The sequence below is a fragment of the Bacillus rossius genome, chromosome 3 (assembly GCF_032445375.1).
Source record: "Bacillus rossius redtenbacheri isolate Brsri chromosome 3, Brsri_v3, whole genome shotgun sequence".
Lineage (NCBI taxonomy): Eukaryota > Metazoa > Arthropoda > Insecta > Phasmatodea > Bacillidae > Bacillus > Bacillus rossius.
In genome coordinates this window covers 130,153,773-130,174,507 of record NC_086332.1, presented here as the reverse complement: position 1 = coordinate 130,174,507, position 20,735 = coordinate 130,153,773, and the positions used below count along the sequence as shown (strand labels likewise).

The 20,735-nt window shown below is 60.4% G+C and overlaps 1 protein-coding gene across 3 annotated transcripts in view; it reads left to right on the top strand.

The window, feature by feature from the left end:
- LOC134531245 (ATP-binding cassette sub-family C member 3-like) overlaps nt 1-20,735 on the top strand; it is a 289,530-nt gene that overhangs the window by 35,080 nt on the left and 233,715 nt on the right. The window contains exon 1 of one of the 3 annotated variants that reach the window (XM_063366936.1): nt 2,081-2,155. The exons of the other annotated variants lie outside the window; for them this stretch is intronic. The gene's annotated coding sequence lies outside the window, so the exon portion shown is untranslated. Of the gene's footprint in view, nt 1-2,080; nt 2,156-20,735 lie in introns of those variants that run through there. 3 annotated transcript variants of the gene reach the window in all.

The following is a 20,735-nucleotide window of genomic DNA, read 5'->3' as shown; positions in this document are numbered from 1 at the left end:
GTAATGCAGCGATTCAATATGTAAATTAATGAGTGATTTTTTTGATGAATTTTGGATTTTTTTCCGAATTTCTAGCTAAATAATTACACGATTTCAAGATGGCGTCCAAATTTCAAGATGGCGGGGGCACCTCGGTAATAAATGTTTACTTTTTTGGAGCGGGTTGGAATTAAATTATTCAGATGGAAATGTACTCTTTAAGACGAGTACACACACAAGATGGTGTACTCCAGCAGGTGGTAGCTCCTGGTAGCAAGTACTGTACTTAAAATGTTGGATCCATGATGGTCGACAAGGACAAACTCAAATTTCAAGGTCAAGGTCAAAATTCAAGGTCAAATTTCAAATTCAAGGTCAAAGTTCAAGGTCAAGTACAAAGTTCAATGTCAAATTTCAAGGTCAAGGTCAAATTTTAATGTCAAGGTCAAAGTTCAATGCCAACAGTTGAGGACAAAGGTATGGTGAACAGAAAATTATACTAACATGGTAGCAGAACACTCTACCTGATGTAAACAAGATGGTGGTCTCCAGTGGATGATGACAAGGTGGCGGACATGACGTCTTACCAGTTGACGATATATATACCTTGTTATTGTTGGTGGTAGGTCAGTCTAGGTAGCTTTCATGGAGGAAGAATCGACCGTTTACTTTCGCAGGGAATCGAACCAATGACGTTAATCGAACTAATCAATCAGTATTCAAATAAGTTAATTTTTTGATGAATTTTGAAATTTTTCCTGATTTTTTAACATAAAAATTACGGATTTCCAAGATGGCGTCTAAATTTCAAGATGTCGACTACAACGGTAATTGCAACGTTAATAGAATCCAATATGACAGTCGTAACATAAAATGTAACGATGGCATAGTACTCAACCAAGATGGCGGGTGTAACGAAATATACAACATTTATATAATCCAAGATGGCGACCGTAACGATAAATTTAACAGTTTTTTTAAGATTTTTATTATTTTATTCGATTATTAAATTTTGTTATGATTTTTTATATTTTTCCCGATTTTCTAACATAACAATTGTGGATTTTAGTGATTGCGGGCATAACGATAATTGCAACAGTTATATTACGACTTAATACAATATGGTGGATCTGTCTCGAACAGGAAGTGATATTATTACTTAAAATTAAAAAGAAATTAAGTCCCGATATGCATGTTATTTTTTTATATACCTTATTTAATACTCAGTCTGGTAAATGTCTGGATAGCCGAGCGGTTAAAGGCGTGTGTTTTCCAACCTAGAGATCAGAGCTGCGCTGGTTCGAATCGCAGCGCTTCCGATGTATTTTGCATAAAAAATTAAAATTAATAAGTCGATAAGGACCATAATAGCTCTGGTAGGTAATGGAACATCGACCTTATCTGATCCGACAGAGCAATGTTGGCGCTATCTAGGATCAAACAGCAGAAACATATTCGACGGTATCCAAGATGGCGGCCTCCAGTGGAACAGAAAAAAGTCAGAGCGACGCTGGCGCTACCGGTATCTAGGAACAAACAACAGAAACAAAGTCGACGGTATCCAAGATGGCGGCCTCCAGTGGAACAGAAAAAAATCAATATGGTGACAGAGACGATAATTTCATCATAATGAGTGGGGCGCATGATTTAAAGATTGCGGATTCAAGATGGCCACCGTGATCTACTTGTCCCGTTACGTTATGTCCCGTTACGCTGTTTCCCGTAACGCTCATCCAAGATGGCCGCCGTGACGTTAGAATCAGATATGTGGCTCGGCACCAGGCACCACTACCTGCATCCTGGGCCCGGAAATACATTCGTATACTACTAAAAGTGATGGTGATAAGTATCGAAGAAAAATTAGCCAGTTAAAAATTAACAAACCTTTCTCGGGACTTAAACCTGCGCTACGCTACGCTATTGTTACAAAACTGAGCTAACAGCTCGAACAAAAACTTTTACTGCCTCGACGATCGCATGGTAAAGAGCACAGTTACTGTTGATGTGACGCAACCGGAAAGTAGCCGGAGCGACGCGGCCCGGCGATTGGCCGGCCTCTGTCGCGAGTCACGTGACTCAGCGCGTCTGCAGAGCGCGAGACCCAGCCTCCTGCAGTCGCCCGGTCACTGCGCAGCGCGCCTGCTGCTGTGGCGGCGGCTGCGTGAAGCCCAACCACGTGAGTACATCTTCAGTACCTTCCTGTGCATACTTCCAGCAGAACTGAATTCATGGCTAACCTAGTGGTGCCGGAATCACTTTGCATGCCGTTACATGGGTTACATGATCTAACTAGGTAATCTAAATATGTTCAGAGTCAAAGTATCTTGTCAAATAAAGGAGGGAAAGCACATTTTAATATAAACTTGTGTCTAATGGGATTGTTTTTGAAAACAAGCCCTCGTTTACTGAATTTTATATTTTTATTGGCAAGCGCTGGAGTTATACGTAGAAGACAAGAGTCTGTCGATAATCGTCATCAGTCTGTGTAGGATTAGGTTGCGTTCAAACAATTAAAAATCGAAACAGCTGTGTAGGTTTCCTCACTTCTGTCGAAAAATAACTACCAAATTAAATAATCAAATTTATGACTGTATATAATATTGGTAAATCGTTTTCAGAACGATAATTTCAAAATATGGTAACTCACAACGCGTTGAAAAAAGATTATTTCTTTGAGTGGTTTTATATTAGTCTTCGATTGTTTTATAAATTTCCTTTAAATTATTTTTAAAACTTCGAAAAGCTAAAATGAAGAGCTCTTGCATTGGCTAAGAACTCAATTGTGCTACGAATGATAATATAAAAAGCATGGAAATTTGCTGAAGAATATATCTTTGCCTAGTCAAAAGTAAAATGTTTTGAATTGTACAAAGGCTTAAAGATAGAAAATGTTTTTAAGTGTTTTCGAGGATATGGACGTTTTCTCGTACGACTACAGCATTGGCTTACCATCTGAAAACAGAAGATTTTTTTTTTGTCATTCGTCATTGCTGGTTAGACTGTATGTTGTAAGAAACCTGAATAATTTTGACATAGGCTGATCTTCACTTATTTTCTGTGTGTGTTTGTATTGTTACGAACGCAACACACCAGACCACATTGCCAGGTTCGGAGCTGGCCGGCGGCCCTGCACGGCCACTGGCGTCACGCGCCGTCCACTGACGTGAGGCATGCCACGCGCGCCTGGCCGGAGAACAAGGGTAGTCGCTGCCCCTCTCCCCCTCCGCTCCCCGCACAACGTCCTTCCTTGGCGCTGTTATCTATCGTTGAGTGGCCTTGGGAATTCCGCGAGCCGCCGCGTGGAGTAGCGTGAATGGGCTCTGCCTTTCTGGAATTTTCGGGCATCGGGATAACGCGACATGTCACAGTCGCTTTCGTCGGTTCGAGAAGGCGCCGGCCTCCGCGGCAGCGCCGCGAGAGTTCCGAGTAAATTCCGGGCGAGTTCCGAGAGTTCCGCGAGTGAAGGGAAGTGCGAGATGGGCGAAGAGGGTGAGAGACCCCCTCGAGAGTGGCGTGATGCGGAGTGACGAGACCGAGAGAGTGCGACTGAGTGGCGCGAGACTGTGTGTGCGGACAGGCGCGAGGTATGGGGCGAACCACTGTTGAGCCTAGCTCCAGTCAGGAGTGTGAACTGTGGAACTTGACAGACATTGAGCGACTTGCGAAGTGCCAGTAATTGGTGATCGGACATTTTTAAGTACCTACAATTTTTTATTAGTAATGTAAATATTAGTAGTTGATGAAACTAATAAAACTTAATTGAAAAACTTGATTGGGCTATTCCTTACGAACCCAGTTCTACCCACATAGGTTGTAACAGTATATTAATCTATGCCTGTTCTGGAGGTGTCTTATTACATACAGTGTTACCAGCAGTAGCCCGTGTACAACAAAAATCTGAAATAATTCTTCCCATTGCAAGATCCAGTCAGAGAATGTGAGAAGAGTTACATTCAGCCGATGTAAACAAAGCCATGTGCGTTTGTTTAGAAACGGTACTTCAACAGACAGACGACTTTGCTATTTAAATTAATTTTCAAGCAGTGATTTGATTTAAAACATATTTATTACTTAACCTGGAATGAAATATTTAATACTTAATTGCGTTTGAGTATACACATAGGCCTACGCAGATGCTATGAGATGTTTACAGCCTCAAAAACTCACTATCTGCTTACATACCCGACGACACACTATTTTGAGAGTTCTTACGTTAAAGAAGCCATTCAATTATGTACCGAACATGTTCTGCTGTGCAGCATATCCACACATGTAACTGTTCTACTACCCAGTTGCTCCCAAGAAAAGCTTGCTGGACTGGTTTGTGCTACGTGCAGACTGGCCACGCCCCCTCAATTCGCTACGCCACTGTACGTGTGAGCGCACCTTCACAGCTGTGCAGCGCTGCCTACTATTGGCTCTTGGGACGCGTGATACTTGGGCGAGAATACGCGCCGATTGTCGGTGAGGACATTCGTGCGACAAAGAGAGACTGTATATCCCTCAGAGTTAACAGAACTCGTTTACGTGCTCAGAGATTCAGCACTTGGTTTTACGACACTATTGGTTTATTATGATTTTTTTTAATTCAAATTTTTTACTTTGATGTGAGTTTTAAGTGACAATGTTTTTTTAAATGTTACTTCTAAAGTTGACATTGTTAAAGCAAAAGACAATTGATTTATTTTCTGAGGCTCATGAAACAGCTGCTTCATTTGACATTTTTCTTTTCTTATAGGTAAAGCTTCAATTATTAACTCAAACAATTAATATAAAGCTTAATTTAAACAATAATTTTAAAGCGTAAATTTTAAACTTAAACAATAAATATTTCTATGACCACTCGAAAAATTTACATGTACATTCTTTGATAAGTATATTAAAGAAGTATTAAAATGTTTGGCTTGTGGAACAGGCAGTTTTTCGTGAAAATAATATTTGTGGAAGCAATTCAGCCTACTTGCACGATGCGTGTCCCTGAAAGGGTTTTACGTTACGTGGTCTTGAATCAATGGCACCTCTAAAGATAGCACGGGTTCCAAGCACTCAGTCGGCGGCGAGGACACATGCCCACTTACCGACACCAGAGATGCAAGTCATCGCCTGACACACTTGTCCCGGGGAGTTGCGCAACCTCCAAGGTCGCCCGGGCGAGAGATTGCGTGATTCTCTTGCGCGAAGACCCGGCGGAGACGCTCTCTGCAGACCAGCAGACTCTGGTCCAGTCCCGGCAGACTCTGGTCCAGTCCCGGCAGACTCTGGTCCAGTCCCGGCAGGCTCTGGTGCAGTCCCGGCAGACTCTGGTCCAGTCCCGGCAGACTCTGGTCCAGTCCCGGCAGACTCTGGTGCAGTCCCGGCAGACTCTGGTCCAGTCCCGGCAGGCTCTGGTGCAGTCCCGGCAGGCTCTGGTGCAGTCCCGGCAGACTCTGGTCCAGTCCCGGCAGACTCTGGTGCAGTCCCGGCAGGCTCTGGTCCAGTCCCGGCAGGCTCTGGTACAGTCCCGGCAGACTCTGGTCCAGTCCCGGCAGGCTCTGGTACAGTCCCGGCAGACTCTGGTCCAGTCCCGGCAGGCTCTGGTACAGTCCCGGCAGACTCTGGTCCAGTCCCGGCAGGCTCTGGTGCAGTCCCGGCAGACTCTGGTCCAGTCCCGGCAGACTCTGGTGCAGTCCCGGCAGACTCTGGTCCAGTCCCGGCAGACTCTGGTGCAGTCCCGGCAGACTCTGGTCCAGTCCCGGCAGACTCTGGTCCAGTCCCGGCAGACTCTGGTCCAGTCCCGGCAGGCTCTGGTGCAGTCCCGGCAGACTCTGGTGCAGTCCCGGCAGACTCTGGTCCAGTCCCGGCAGACTCTGGTCCAGTCCCGGCAGACTCTGGTACAGTCCCGGCAGACTCTGGTGCAGTCCCGGCAGACTCTGGTCCAGTCCCGGCAGGCTCTGGTACAGTCCCGGCAGACTCTGGTCCAGTCCCGGCAGGCTCTGGTGCAGTCCCGGCAGACTCTGGTCCAGTCCCGGCAGACTCTGGTGCAGTCCCGGCAGACTCTGGTCCAGTCCCGGCAGACTCTGGTCCAGTCCCGGCAGACTCTGGTGCAGTCCCGGCAGACTCTGGTCCAGTCCCGGCAGGCTCTGGTGCAGTCCCGGCAGGCTCTGGTGCAGTCCCGGCAGACTCTGGTGCAGTCCCGGCAGACTCTGGTGCAGTCCCGGCAGGCTCTGGTCCAGTCCCGGCAGGCTCTGGTGCAGTCCCGGCAGACTCTGGTCCAGTCCCGGCAGACTCTGGTCCAGTCCCGGCAGACTCTGGCCAGTCCCGGCAGGCTCTGGTGCAGTCCCGGCAGACTCTGGTCCAGTCCCGGCAGGCTCTGGTGCAGTCCCGGCAGACTCTGGTCCAGTCCCGGCAGGCTCTGGTACAGTCCCGGCAGACTCTGGTGCAGTCCCGGCAGACTCTGGTCCAGTCCCGGCAGACTCTGGTCCAGTCCCGGCAGACTCTGGTCCAGTCCCGGCAGGCTCTGGTACAGTCCTGGCAGACTCTGGTGCAGTCCCGGCAGACTCTGGTCCAGTCCCGGCAGACTCTGGTGCAGTCCCGGCAGACTCTGGTCCAGTCCCGGCAGACTCTGGTCCAGTCCCGGCAGACTCTGGTACAGTCCCGGCAGACTCTGGTGCAGTCCCGGCAGACTCTGGTCCAGTCCCGGCAGACTCTGGTCCAGTCCCGGCAGACTCTGGTGCAGTCCCGGCAGACTCTGGTCCAGTCCCGGCAGACTCTGGTCCAGTCCCGGCAGACTCTGGTGCAGTCCCGGCAGACTCTGGTCCAGTCCCGGCAGGCTCTGGTGCAGTCCCGGCAGACTCTGGTGCAGTCCCGGCAGACTCTGGTGCAGTCCCGGCAGACTCTGGTGCAGTCCCGGCAGACTCTGGTCCAGTCCCGGCAGACTCTGGTCCAGTCCCGGCAGACTCTGGTGCAGTCCCGGCAGGCTCTGGTCCAGTCCCGGCAGACTCTGGTCCAGTCCCGGCAGGCTCTGGTACAGTCCCGGCAGACTCTGGTCCAGTCCCGGCAGGCTCTGGTACAGTTCCGGCAGACTCTGGTACAGTTCCGGCAGGCTCTGGTGCAGTCCCGGCAGACTCTGGTCCAGTCCCGGCAGACTCTGGTCCAGTCCCGGCAGACTCTGGTCCAGTCCCGGCAGACTCTGGTCCAGTCCCGGCAGACTCTGGTGCAGTCCCGGCAGACTCTGGTACAGTCCCGGCAGACTCTGGTGCAGTCCCGGCAGGCTCTGGTCCAGTCCCGGCAGACTCTGGTGCAGTCCCGGCAGACTCTGGTCCAGTCCCGGCAGACTCTGGTGCAGTCCCGGCAGACTCTGGTCCAGTCCCGGCAGACTCTGGTCCAGTCCCGGCACACTCTGGTGCAGTCCCGGCAGACTCTGGTCCAGTCCCGGCAGGCTCTGGTGCAGTCCCGGCAGACTCTGGTCCAGTCCCGGCAGGCTCTGGTGCAGTCCCGGCAGACTCTGGTCCAGTCCCGGCAGACTCTGGTGCAGTCCCGGCAGACTCTGGTCCAGTCCCGGCAGGCTCTGGTACAGTCCCGGCAGACTCTGGTCCAGTCCCGGCAGACTCTGGTCCAGTCCCGGCAGGCTCTGGTACAGTCCCGGCAGACTCTGGTCCAGTCCCGGCAGGCTCTGGTGCAGTCCCGGCAGACTCTGGTGCAGTCCCGGCAGACTCTGGTCCAGTCCCGGCAGACTCTGGTGCAGTCCCGGCAGACTCTGGTCCAGTCCCGGCAGACTCTGGTCCAGTCCCGGCAGACTCTGGTGCAGTCCCGGCAGACTCTGGTCCAGTCCCGGCAGGCTCTGGTGCAGTCCCGGCAGGCTCTGGTGCAGTCCCGGCAGGCTCTGGTCCAGTCCCGGCAGACTCTGGTGCAGTCCCGGCAGGCTCTGGTCCAGTCCCGGCAGGCTCTGGTACAGTCCCGGCAGACTCTGGTCCAGTCCCGGCAGGCTCTGGTACAGTCCCGGCAGACTCTGGTCCAGTCCCGGCAGGCTCTGGTACAGTCCCGGCAGACTCTGGTCCAGTCCCGGCAGGCTCTGGTGCAGTCCCGGCAGACTCTGGTCCAGTCCCGGCAGACTCTGGTGCAGTCCCGGCAGACTCTGGTCCAGTCCCGGCAGACTCTGGTGCAGTCCCGGCAGACTCTGGTCCAGTCCCGGCAGACTCTGGTCCAGTCCCGGCAGACTCTGGTCCAGTCCCGGCAGACTCTGGTCCAGTCCCGGCAGGCTCTGGTGCAGTCCCGGCAGACTCTGGTGCAGTCCCGGCAGACTCTGGTCCAGTCCCGGCAGACTCTGGTCCAGTCCCGGCAGACTCTGGTACAGTCCCGGCAGACTCTGGTGCAGTCCCGGCAGACTCTGGTCCAGTCCCGGCAGACTCTGGTCCAGTCCCGGCAGACTCTGGTGCAGTCCCGGCAGACTCTGGTCCAGTCCCGGCAGACTCTGGTCCAGTCCCGGCAGACTCTGGTACAGTCCCGGCAGGCTCTGGTCCAGTCCCGGCAGACTCTGGTCCAGTCCCGGCAGGCTCTGGTGCAGTCCCGGCAGACTCTGGTGCAGTCCCGGCAGACTCTGGTGCAGTCCCGGCAGGCTCTGGTCCAGTCCCGGCAGACTCTGGTCCAGTCCCGGCAGACTCTGGTACAGTCCCGGCAGACTCTGGTGCAGTCCCGGCAGACTCTGGTACAGTCCCGGCAGGCTCTGGTACAGTCCCGGCAGGCTCTGGTCCAGTCCCGGCAGACTCTGGTCCAGTCCCGGCAGGCTCTGGTCCAGTCCCGGCAGACTCTGGTCCAGTCCCGGCAGACTCTGGTGCAGTCCCGGCAGACTCTGGTGCAGTCCCGGCAGGCTCTGGTCCAGGCCCGGCAGACTCTGGTCCAGTCCCGGCAGACTCTGGTCCAGTCCCGGCAGGCTCTGGTGCAGTCCCGGCAGACTCTGGTCCAGTCCCGGCAGACTCTGGTCCAGTCCCGGCAGACTCTGGTGCAGTCCCGGCAGACTCTGGTACAGTCCCGGCAGACTCTGGTCCAGTCCCGGCAGACTCTGGTCCAGTCCCGGCAGGCTCTGGTGCAGTCCCGGCAGACTCTGGTCCAGTCCCGGCAGACTCTGGTCCAGTCCCGGCAGACTCTGGTGCAGTCCCGGCAGGCTCTGGTCCAGTCCCGGCAGACTCTGGTCCAGTCCCGGCAGGCTCTGGTCCAGTCCCGGCAGACTCTGGTCCAGTCCCGGCAGACTCTGGTACAGTCCCGGCAGGCTCTGGTACAGTCCCGGCAGACTCTGGTACAGTCCCGGCAGGCTCTGGTCCAGTCCCGGCAGACTCTGGTCCAGTCCCGGCAGGCTCTGGTGCAGTCCCGGCAGACTCTGGTCCAGTCCCGGCAGACTCTGGTCCAGTCCCGGCAGACTCTGGTGCAGTCCCGGAAGACTCTGGTGCAGTCCCGGCAGGCTCTGGTCCAGTCCCGGCAGACTCTGGTCCAGTCCCGGCAGACTCTGGTACAGTCCCGGCAGACTCTGGTGCAGTCCCGGCAGACTCTGGTCCAGTCCCGGCAGACTCTGGTCCAGTCCCGGCAGGCTCTGGTGCAGTCCCGGCAGACTCTGGTCCAGTCCCGGCAGGCTCTGGTGCAGTCCCGGCAGACTCTGGTCCAGTCCCGGCAGGCTCTGGTACAGTCCCGGCAGACTCTGGTGCAGTCCCGGCAGACTCTGGTCCAGTCCCGGCAGACTCTGGTCCAGTCCCGGCAGACTCTGGTGCAGTCCCGGCAGACTCTGGTCCAGTCCCGGCAGACTCTGGTCCAGTCCCGGCAGACTCTGGTGCAGTCCCGGCAGACTCTGGTCCAGTCCCGGCAGGCTCTGGTACAGTCCCGGCAGACTCTGGTGCAGTCCCGGCAGACTCTGGTGCAGTCCCGGCAGACTCTGGTCCAGTCCCGGCAGACTCTGGTGCAGTCCCGGCAGGCTCTGGTCCAGTCCCGGCAGACTCTGGTCCAGTCCCGGCAGGCTCTGGTCCAGTCCCGGCAGACTCTGGTCCAGTCCCGGCAGGCTCTGGTACAGTCCCGGCAGACTCTGGTCCAGTCCCGGCAGGCTCTGGTACAGTTCCGGCAGACTCTGGTACAGTTCCGGCAGGCTCTGGTGCAGTCCCGGCAGACTCTGGTCCAGTCCCGGCAGACTCTGGTCCAGTCCCGGCAGACTCTGGTCCAGTCCCGGCAGACTCTGGTCCAGTCCCGGCAGACTCTGGTGCAGTCCCGGCAGACTCTGGTACAGTCCCGGCAGACTCTGGTGCAGTCCCGGCAGACTCTGGTCCAGTCCCGGCAGACTCTGGTGCAGTCCCGGCAGACTCTGGTCCAGTCCCGGCAGACTCTGGTGCAGTCCCGGCAGACTCTGGTCCAGTCCCGGCAGACTCTGGTCCAGTCCTGGCAGACTCTGGTGCAGTCCCGGCAGACTCTGGTCCAGTCCCGGCAGGCTCTGGTGCAGTCCCGGCAGACTCTGGTCCAGTCCCGGCAGACTCTGGTGCAGTCCCGGCAGGCTCTAATCCAGTCCCGGCAGACTCTGGTGCAGTCCCGGCAGACTCTGGTCCAGTCCCGGCAGACTCTGGTGCAGTCCCGGCAGACTCTGGTCCAGTCCCGGCAGGCTCTGGTGCAGTCCCGGCAGACTCTGGTGCAGTCCCGGCAGACTCTGGTCCAGTCCCGGCAGGCTCTGGTGCAGTCCCGGCAGACTCTGGTCCAGTCCCGGCAGACTCTGGTCCAGTCCCGGCAGGCTCTGGTACAGTCCCGGCAGACTCTGGTCCAGTCCCGGCAGGCTCTGGTGCAGTCCCGGCAGGCTCTGGTTCAGTCCCGGCAGACTCTGGTCCAGTCCCGGCAGACTCTGGTACAGTCCCGGCAGACTCTGGTCCAGTCCCGGCAGGCTCTGGTGCAGTCCCGGCAGGCTCTAAACCAGTCCCGGCAGACTCTGGTCCAGTCCCGGCAGGCTCTGGTGCAGACCCGGCAGGCTCTAATCCAGTCCCGGCAGGCTCTGGTCCAGTCCCGGCAGGCTCTGGTGCAGTCCCGGCAGGCTCTGGTACAGTCCCGGCAGACTCTGGTGCAGTCCCGGCAGGCTCTAATCCAGTCCCGGCAGGCTCTGGTGCAGACCCGGCAGGCTCTAATCCAGTCCCGGCAGGCTCTGGTCCAGTCCCGGCAGGCTCTGGTGCAGTCCCGGCAGACTCTGGTCCAGTCCCGGCAGACTCTGGTCCAGTCCCGGCAGGCTCTGGTGCAGACCCGGCAGGCTCTAATCCAGTCCCGGCAGGCTCTGGTCCAGTCCCGGCAGGCTCTGGTGCAGTCCCGGCAGACTCTGGTCCAGTCCCGGCAGACTCTGGTGCAGACCCGGCAGGCTCTAATCCAGTCCCGGCAGGCTCTGGTGCAGACCCGGCAGGCTCTAATCCAGTCCCGGCAGGCTCTGGTCCAGTCCCGGCAGGCTCTGGTGCAGTCCCGGCAGGCTCTGGTACAGTCCCGGCAGACTCTGGTGCAGTCCCGGCAGACTCTGGTGCAGTCCCGGCAGGCTCTGGTACAGTCCCGGCAGGCTCTAATCCAGTCCCGGCAGGCTCTGGTGCAGTCCCGGCAGGCTCTGGTACAGTCCCGGCAGACTCTGGTGCAGTCCCGGCAGGCTCTAATCCAGTCCCGGCAGGCTCTGGTGCAGACCCGGCAGGCTCTAATCCAGTCCCGGCAGGCTCTGGTCCAGTCCGGGCAGGCTCTGGTGCAGTCCCGGCAGACTCTGGTCCAGTCCCGGCAGACTCTGGTCCAGTCCCGGCAGACTCTGGTCCAGTCCCGGCAGGCTCTGGTGCAGACCCGGCAGGCTCTAATCCAGTCCCGGCAGGCTCTGGTCCAGTCCCGGCAGGCTCTGGTGCAGTCCCGGCAGACTCTGGTCCAGTCCCGGCAGACTCTGGTGCAGACCCGGCAGGCTCTAATCCAGTCCCGGCAGGCTCTGGTGCAGACCCGGCAGGCTCTAATCCAGTCCCGGCAGGCTCTGGTCCAGTTCCGGCAGGCTCTGGTCCAGTCCCGGCAGGCTCTGGTCCAGTCCCGGCAGGCTCTGGTGCAGTCCCGGCAGGCTCTAATCCAGTCCCGGCAGGCTCTGGTGCAGACCCGGCAGGCTCTAATCCAGTCCCGGCAGGCTCTGGTCCAGTCCCGGCAGGCTCTGGTGCAGTCCCGGCAGACTCTGGTCCAGTCCCGGCAGACTCTGGTGCAGACCCGGCAGGCTCTAATCCAGTCCCGGCAGGCTCTGGTGCAGACCCGGCAGGCTCTAATCCAGTCCCGGCAGGCTCTGGTCCAGTTCCGGCAGGCTCTGGTCCAGTCCCGGCAGGCTCTGGTCCAGTCCCGGCAGGCTCTGGTGCAGTCCCGGCAGGCTCTAATCCAGTCCCGGCAGGCTCTGGTGCAGACCCGGCAGGCTCTAATCCAGTCCCGGCAGGCTCTGGTCCAGTCCCGGCAGGCTCTGGTGCAGTCCCGGCAGACTCTGGTCCAGTCCCGGCAGACTCTGGTGCAGACCCGGCAGGCTCTAATCCAGTCCCGGCAGGCTCTGGTGCAGACCCGGCAGGCTCTAATCCAGTCCCGGCAGGCTCTGGTCCAGTTCCGGCAGGCTCTGGTCCAGTCCCGGCAGGCTCTGGTCCAGTTCCGGCAGGCTCTGGTCCAGTCCCGGCAGGCTCTGGTCCAGTCCCGGCAGGCTCTGGTGCAGTCCCGGCAGGCTCTGGTACAGTCCCGGCAGACTCTGGTGCAGTCCCGGCAGACTCTGGTGCAGTCCCGGCAGGCTCTGGTACAGTCCCGGCAGGCTCTGGTCCAGTCCCGGCAGACTCTGGTGCAGTCCCGGCAGGCTCTGGTACAGTCCCGGCAGGCTCTGGTGCAGTCCCGGCAGACTCTGGTGCAGTCCCGGCAGGCTCTGGTACAGTCCCGGCAGACTCTGGTGCAGTCCCGGCAGGCTCTGGTACAGTCCCGGCAGACTCTGGTCCAGTCCCGGCAGACTCTGGTGCAGTCCCGGCAGGCTCTGGTACAGTCCCGGCAGACTCTGGTCCAGTCCCGGCAGACTCTGGTCCAGTCCCGGCAGGCTCTAATCCAGTCCCGGCAGACTCTGGTCCAGTCCCGGCAGGCTCTAATCCAGTCCCGGCAGACTCTGGTCCAGTCCCGGCAGGCTCTGGTCCAGTCCCGGCAGGCTCTGGTACAGTCCCGGCAGACTCTGGTCCAGTCCCGGCAGGCTCTGGTACAGTCCCGGCAGACTCTGGTACAGTCCCGGCAGACTCTGGTCCAGTCCCGGCAGGCTCTAATCCAGTCCCGGCAGACTCTGGTCCAGTCCCGGCAGGCTCTAATCCAGTCCCGGCAGACTCTGGTCCAGTCCCGGCAGGCTCTTATCCAGTCCCGGCAGACTCTGGTCCAGTCCCGGCAGGCTCTGGTGCAGTCCCGGCAGACTCTGGTCCAGTCCCGGCAGGCTCTGGTGCAGTCCCGGCAGGCTCTGGTCCAGTCCCGGCAGACTCTGGTTCAGTCCCGGCAGGCTCTGGTGCAGTCCCGGCAGGCTCTGGTCCAGTCCCGGCAGGCTCTAATCCAGTCCCGGCAGACTCTGGTCCAGTCCCGGCAGACTCTGGTCCAGTCCCGGCAGGCTCTGGTACAGTCCCGGCACGCTCTGGTCCAGTCCCGGCAGACTCTGGTTCAGTCCCGGCAGGCTCTGGTGCAGTCCCGGCAGACTCTGGTCCAGTCCCGGCAGGCTCTGGTCCAGTCCCGGCAGACTCTGGTTCAGTCCCGGCAGGCTCTGGTGCAGTCCCGGCAGGCTCTGGTCCAGTCCCGGCAGACTCTGGTGCAGTCCCGGCAGGCTCTGGTACAGTCCCGGCAGACTCTGGTACAGTCCCGGCAGACTCTGGTCCAGTCCCGGCAGACTCTGGTACAGTCCCGGCAGACTCTGGTCCAGTCCCGGCAGGCTCTGGTACAGTCCCGGCAGACTCTGGTTCAGTCCCGGCAGACTCTGGTTCAGTCCCGGCAGGCTCTGGTGCAGTCCCGGCAGACTCTGGTCCAGTCCCGGCAGGCTCTGGTCCAGTCCCGGCAGACTCTGGTTCAGTCCCGGCAGGCTCTGGTGCAGTCCCGGCAGACTCTGGTACAGTCCCGGCAGACTCTGGTCCAGTCCCGGCAGACTCTGGTGCAGTCCCGGCAGACTCTGGTACAGTCCCGGCTAACTCTGGTCCAGTCTCGGCAGACTCTGGTGCAGTCCCGGCAGACTATGGTACAGTCCCGGCAGACTCTGGTCCAGTCCCGGCAGACTCTGGTCCAGTCCCGGCAGACTCTGGTGCAGTCCCGGCAGACTCTGGTACAGTCCCGGCAGACTCTGGTCCAGTCCCGGCAGACTCTGGTGCAGTCCCGGCAGACTCTGGTACAGTCCCGGCAGACTCTGGTACAGTCCCGGCAGACTCTGGTCCAGTCCCGGCAGACTCTGGTACAGTCCCGGCAGACTCTGGTCCAGTCCCGGCAGGCTCTGGTACAGTCCCGGCAGACTCTGGTTCAGTCCCGGCAGACTCTGGTTCAGTCCCGGCAGGCTCTGGTGCAGTCCCGGCAGACTCTGGTCCAGTCCCGGCAGGCTCTGGTCCAGTCCCGGCAGACTCTGGTTCAGTCCCGGCAGGCTCTGGTGCAGTCCCGGCAGACTCTGGTACAGTCCCGGCAGACTCTGGTCCAGTCCCGGCAGACTCTGGTGCAGTCCCGGCAGACTCTGGTACAGTCCCGGCAGACTCTGGTACAGTCCCGGCAGACTCTGGTCCAGTCCCGGCAGACTCTGGTACAGTCCCGGCAGACTCTGGTCCAGTCCCGGCAGGCTCTGGTACAGTCCCGGCAGACTCTGGTTCAGTCCCGGCAGACTCTGGTTCAGTCCCGGCAGGCTCTGGTGCAGTCCCGGCAGACTCTGGTCCAGTCCCGGCAGGCTCTGGTCCAGTCCCGGCAGACTCTGGTTCAGTCCCGGCAGGCTCTGGTGCAGTCCCGGCAGACTCTGGTACAGTCCCGGCAGACTCTGGTCCAGTCCCGGCAGACTCTGGTGCAGTCCCGGCAGACTCTGGTACAGTCCCGGCAGACTCTGGTCCAGTCCCGACAGACTCTGGTACAGTCCCGGCAGACTCTGGTACAGTCCCGGCAGACTCTGGTGCAGTCCCGGCAGACTCTGGTGCAGTCCCGGCAGACTCTGGTACAGTCCCGGCAGACTCTGGTCCAGTCCCGGCAGACTCTGGTACAGTCCCGGCAGACTCTGGTACAGTCCCGGCAGGCTCTGGTACAGTCCCGGCAGGCTCTGGTCCAGTCCCGGCAGACTCTGGTTCAGTCCCGGCAGGCTCTGGTGCAGTCCCGGCAGACTCTGGTCCAGTCCCGGCAGGCTCTGGTCCAGTCCCGGCAGACTCTGGTTCAGTCCCGGCAGGCTCTGGTGCAGTCCCGGCAGACTCTGGTACAGTCCCGGCAGACTCTGGTCCAGTCCCGGCAGACTCTGGTCCAGTCCCGGCAGGCTCTGGTACAGTCCCGGCAGGCTCTGGTCCAGTCCCGGCAGACTCTGGTTCAGTCCCGGCAGGCTCTGGTGCAGTCCCGGCAGACTCTGGTGCAGTCCCGGCAGGCTCTGGTACAGTCCCGGCAGGCTCTGGTCCAGTCCCGGCAGGCTCTGGTACAGTCCCGGCAGGCTCTGGTCCAGTCCCGGCAGACTCTGGTCCAGTCCCGGCAGGCTCTGGTGCAGTCCCGGCAGGCTCTGGTGCAGTCCCGGCAGGCTCTGGTCCAGTCCCGGCAGGCTCTGGTGCAGTCCCGGCAGGCTCTGGTCCAGTCCCAGCAGGCTCTGGTCCAGTCCCGGCAGGCTCTGGTCCAGTCCCAGCAGGCTCTGGTCCAGTCCCGGCAGGCTCTGGTCCAGTCCCGGCAGGCTCTGGTACAGTCCCGGTAGGCTCTGGTGCAGTCCCGGCAGACTCTGGTCCAGTCCCAGCAGGCTCTGGTCCAGTCCCGGCAGGCTCTGGTCCAGTCCCGGCAGGCTCTGGTGCAGTCCCGGCAGACTCTGGTCCAGTCCCGGCAGGCTCTGGTGCAGTCCCGGCAGGCTCTGGTACAGTCCCGGCAGGCTCTGGTCCAGTCCCGGCAGGCTCTGGTCCAGTCCCAGAAGGCTCTGGTACAGTCCCGGCAGGCTCTGGTGCAGTCCCGGCAGGCTCTGGTACAGTCCCAGCAGGCTCTGGTACAGTCCCGGCAGGCTCTGGTCCAGTCCCGGCAGGCTCTGGTCCAGTCCCGGCAGGCTCTGGTACAGTCCCAGCAGGCTCTGGTACAGTCCCGGCAGGCTCTGGTACAGTCCCAGCAGGCTCTGGTCCAGTCCCAGCAGGCTCTGGTACAGTCCCAGCAGACTCTGGTACAGTCCCAGCAGGCTCTGGTCCAGTCCCAGCAGGCTCTGGTACAGTCCCAGCAGGCTCTGGTACAGTCCCGGCAGGCTCTGGTCCAGTCCCGGCAGGCTCTGGTACAGTCCCAGCAGGCTCTGGTACAGTCCCGGCAGGCTCTGGTACAGTCCCGGCAGGCTCTGGTACAGTCCCGGCAGGCTCTGGTACAGTCCCAGCAGGCTCTGGTACAGTCCCGGCAGGCTCTGGTACAGTCCCGGCAGGCTCTGGTACAGTCCCAGCAGGCTCTGGTCCAGTCCCGGCAGGCTCTGGTACAGTCCCAGCAGGCTCTGGTACAGTCCCAGCAGGCTCTGGTACAGTCCCGGCAGGCTCTGGTACAGTCCCGGCAGGCTCTGGTACAGTCCCAGCAGGCTCTGGTACAGTCCCGGCAGGCTCTGGTCCAGTCCCGGCAGGCTCTGGTACAGTCCCGGCAGGCTCTGGTCCAGTCCCGGCAGACTCTGGTTCAGTCCCGGCAGGCTCTGGTCCAGTCCCGGCAGGCTCTAATCCAGTCCCGGCAGACTCTGGTCCAGTCCCGGCAGGCTCTGGTGCAGTCCCGGCAGACTCTGGTACAGTCCCGGCAGGCTCTGGTCCAGTCCCGGCAGGCTCTGGTACAGTCCCGGCAGGCTCTGGTCCAGTCCCGGCAGGCTCTAATCCAGTCCCGGCAGGCTCTAATCCAGTCCCGGCAGACTCTGGTCCAGTCCCGGCAGGCTCTGGTGCAGTCCCGGCAGACTCTGGTACAGTCCCGGCAGGCTCTGGTGCAGTCCCGGCAGGCTCTGGTGCAGTCCCGGCAGGCTCTGGTCCAGTCCCGGCAGGCTCTGGTGCAGTCCCGGCAGGCTCTGTTCCAGTCCCGGCAGGCTCTGGTCCAGTCCCGGCAGACTCTGGTCCAGTCCCGGCAGGCTCTGGTCCAGTCCCGGCAGACTCTGGTCCAGTCCCGGCAGACTCTGGTACAGTCCCGGCAGACTCTGGTCCAGTCCCGGCAGACTCTGGTACAGTCCCGGCAGGCTCTGGTGCAGTCCCGGCAGGCTCTGGTGCAGTCCCGGCAGGCTCTGGTGCAGTCCCGGCAGGCTCTGGTGCAGTCCCGGCAGGCTCTGGTGCAGTCCCGGCAGGCTCTGGTGCAGTCCCGGCAGACTCTGGTGCAGTCCCGGCAGGCTCTGGTCCAGTCACGGCAGGCTCTGGTACAGTCCCGGCAGGCTCTGGTCCAGTCACGGCAGACTCTGGTCCAGTCCCGGCAGACTCTGGTACAGCCCCGGCAGGCTCTGGTCCAGTCCCGGCAGGCTCTGGTCCAGTCACGGCAGGCTCTGGTACAGTCTCGGCAGGTTCTGGTCCAGTCCCAGCAGACTCTGGTCCAGTCCCAGCAGGTTCTGGTCCAGTCCCGGCAGACTCTGGTACAGTCCCGGCAGGTTCTGGTCCAGTCCCGGCAGGCTCTGGTACAGTCCCGGCAGGCTCTGGTACAGTCCCGGCAGGCTCTGGTACAGTCCTGCAGACTCTGGTCCAGTCCCGGCAGACTTTAGTCCAGTCCCGGCAGACTCTGGTACAGTCCCGGCAGTCTCTGGTCCAGTCCCTGCAGACTGGTCCAGTACCGGCAGAATGTAGTACAGTCCCGGCAGACTCTGGTCCAGTCCCGGCAGACTCCGGTCCAGTCCCGGCAGGCTCTGGTACAGTCCCGGCAGACTCTGGTCCAGTCACGGCAGGCTCTGGTACAGTCCCGGCAGGTTCTGGTCCAGTCCCGGCAGACTCTGGTCCAGTCCCGGTAGACTCTGGTCCAGTCCCGGCAGGCTCTGGTCCAGTCCCGGCAGGCTCTGGTCCAGTCCCGGCAGGCTCTGGTCCAGTCCCGGCAGACTCTGGTCCAGTCCCGGTAGGCTCTGGTCCAGTCCCGGCAGACTCTGGTACAGTCCCGGCAGGCTCTGGTCCAGTCCCGAAAGACTCTGGTCCAGTTCCGGCAGGCTCTAGTCCAGTCCCGGCAGACTCTGGTACAGTCCCGGCAGACTCAGGTCCAGTCCCGGCAGACTCTGGTCCAGTCCCGGCAGACTCTGGTCCAGTTCCGGCAGGCTCTGGTCCAGTCCCGGCAGACTCTGGTACAGTCCCGGCAGACTCAGGTCCAGTCCCGGCAGACTCTGGTCCAGTCCCGGCAGACTCTGGTCTAGTCCCGGCAGACTCTGGTCCAGTTCCGGCAGGCTCTAGTCCAGTCCCGGCAGGCTCTGGTACAGTCCCGGCAGGCTCTAGTCCAGTCCCGGCACGCTCTGGTCCAGTCCCGGTAGGCTCTGGTCCAGTCCTGGCAGGCTCTGGTCCAGTCCCGGCAGGCTCTGGTCCAGTCCCGGAAGGCTCTGGTACAGTCCCGGCAGGCTTTGGTCCAGTCCCGGCAGACTCTGGTCCAGGCCCGGCAGGCTCTGGTCCAGTCCCGGCAGGCTCTGGTCCAGTCCCGGCACACTCTGGTACAGTCCCGGCAGGCTCTGGTCCAGTTCCTGCAGGCTCTGGTCCAGTACCGGCAGGCTCTGTTCCAGTCCCGGCAGGCTCTGGTCCAGTCCCGGCAGGCTCTGGTCCAGTCCCGGCAGGCTCTGGTCCAGTCCCGACAGACTCTGGTCCAGTCCCGGCAGGTTCTGGTACAGTCCCGGCAGACTCTGGTCCAGTCCCGGCAGACTCTGGTCCAGTTCCGGCAGACTGTGGTCCAGTCCCGGCAGGCTCTGGTCCAGTCCCGGCACACTCTGGTCCAGTTCCGGCAGACTCTGGTCCAGTCCCGGCAGGCTCTGGTCCAGTTCCGGCAGACTCTGGTCCAGTCCCGGCAGACTCTGGTCCGGTTTCGGCAGACTCTGGTCCAGTCCCGGCAGGCTCTGGTCCAGTCCCGGCAGACTCTGGTCCAGTCCCGGCAGACTCTGGTCCAGTCCCGGCAGACTCTGGTACAGTCCCGGCAGGCTCTGGTACAGTCCCGGCAGGCTCTGGTACAGTCCCGGCAGACTCTGGTCTAGTCCCGGCAGGTTCTGGTCCAGTCCCGGCAGGCTCTGGTACAGTTCCAGGAGACGCTGGTCCAGTCCCGGCAGGTTCTGGTCCAGTCACGGCAGGCTCTGGTACAGTCCCGGCAGACTCTGGTACAGTCCCGGCAGGTTCTGGTCCAGTCCCGGCAGGCTCTGGTACAGTCCCGGCAGGTTCTGGTCCAGTCCCGGCAGGCTCTGGTACAGTCCCGGCAGGCTCTGGTCCAGTCCCGGCAGACTCTGGTACAGTCACGGCAGGCTCTGGTACAGTCCCGGAAGGCTCTGGTACAGTCCCGGCAGGCTCTGGTACAGTCCCGGCAGACTCTGGTCCAGTCCCGGAAGGTTCGGGTCCAGTCGCGGCAGGCTCTGGTACAGTCCCGGCAGGCTCTGGTACAGTCCCGGCAGACTCTGGTTCAGTCCCGGCAGGTTCTGGTCCAGTCCCGGCAGACTCATGTACAGTCCCGGCAGGCTCTGGTCCAGTCCCGGCAGGCTCTGGTCCAGTCCCGGCAGACTCTGGTCCAGTCCCGGCAGACTCTGGTGCAGTCCCGGCAGGCTCTGGTCCAGTCCCGGCAGGCTCTGGTACAGTCCCGGCAGGCTCTGGTACAGTCCCGGCAGACTCTGGTACAGTCCCGGCAGACTCTGGTCCAGTCCCGGCAGGCTCTAGTCCATTCCCGGCAGACTCTGGTGCAGTCCCGGCAGGCTCTGATCCAGTCCCGGCAGGTTCTGGTCCAGTCCCGGCAGGCTCTGGTCCAGTCCCGGCAGGCAATGGTACATTCCCGGCAGTCTCTAGTCCAGTCCCGGCAGGCTCTGGTGCAGTCCCGGCAGGCTCTGATCCAGTCCCGGCAGGTTCTGGTCCAGTCCCGGCAGGCTCTGGTCCAGTCCCGGCAGGCAATGGTACATTCCCGGCAGTCTCTGGTGCAGTCCCGGCAGGCTCTGGTGCAGTCCCGGCAGACTCTGGTCCAGTCCCAGCAGGTTCTGGTCCAGTCCCGGCAGACTCTGGTACAGTCCCGGCAGGTTCTGGTCCAGTCCCGGCAGGCTCTGGTACAGTCCCGGCAGGCTCTGGTACAGTCCCGGCAGGCTCTGGTACAGTCCTGCAGACTCTGGTCCAGTCCCGGCAGACTTTAGTCCAGTCCCGGCAGACTCTGGTACAGTCCCGGCAGTCTCTGGTCCAGTACCGGCAGGCTCTGGTCCAGTCCCGGCAGGCTCTGGTACAGTCCCGGCAGACTCTGGTACAGTCCCGGCAGGCTCTGGTACAGTCCCGGCAGACTCTGGTACAGTCCCGGCAGACTCTGGTACAGTCCCGGCAGGCTCTGGTACAGTTTTGGCAGACTCTGGTACAGTCCCGGCAGGCTCTGGTACAGTCCCGGCAGGCTCTGGTCCAGTCCCGGCAGGCTCTGGTACAGTCCCGGCAGGCTCTAGTCCATTCCCGGCAGACTCTGGT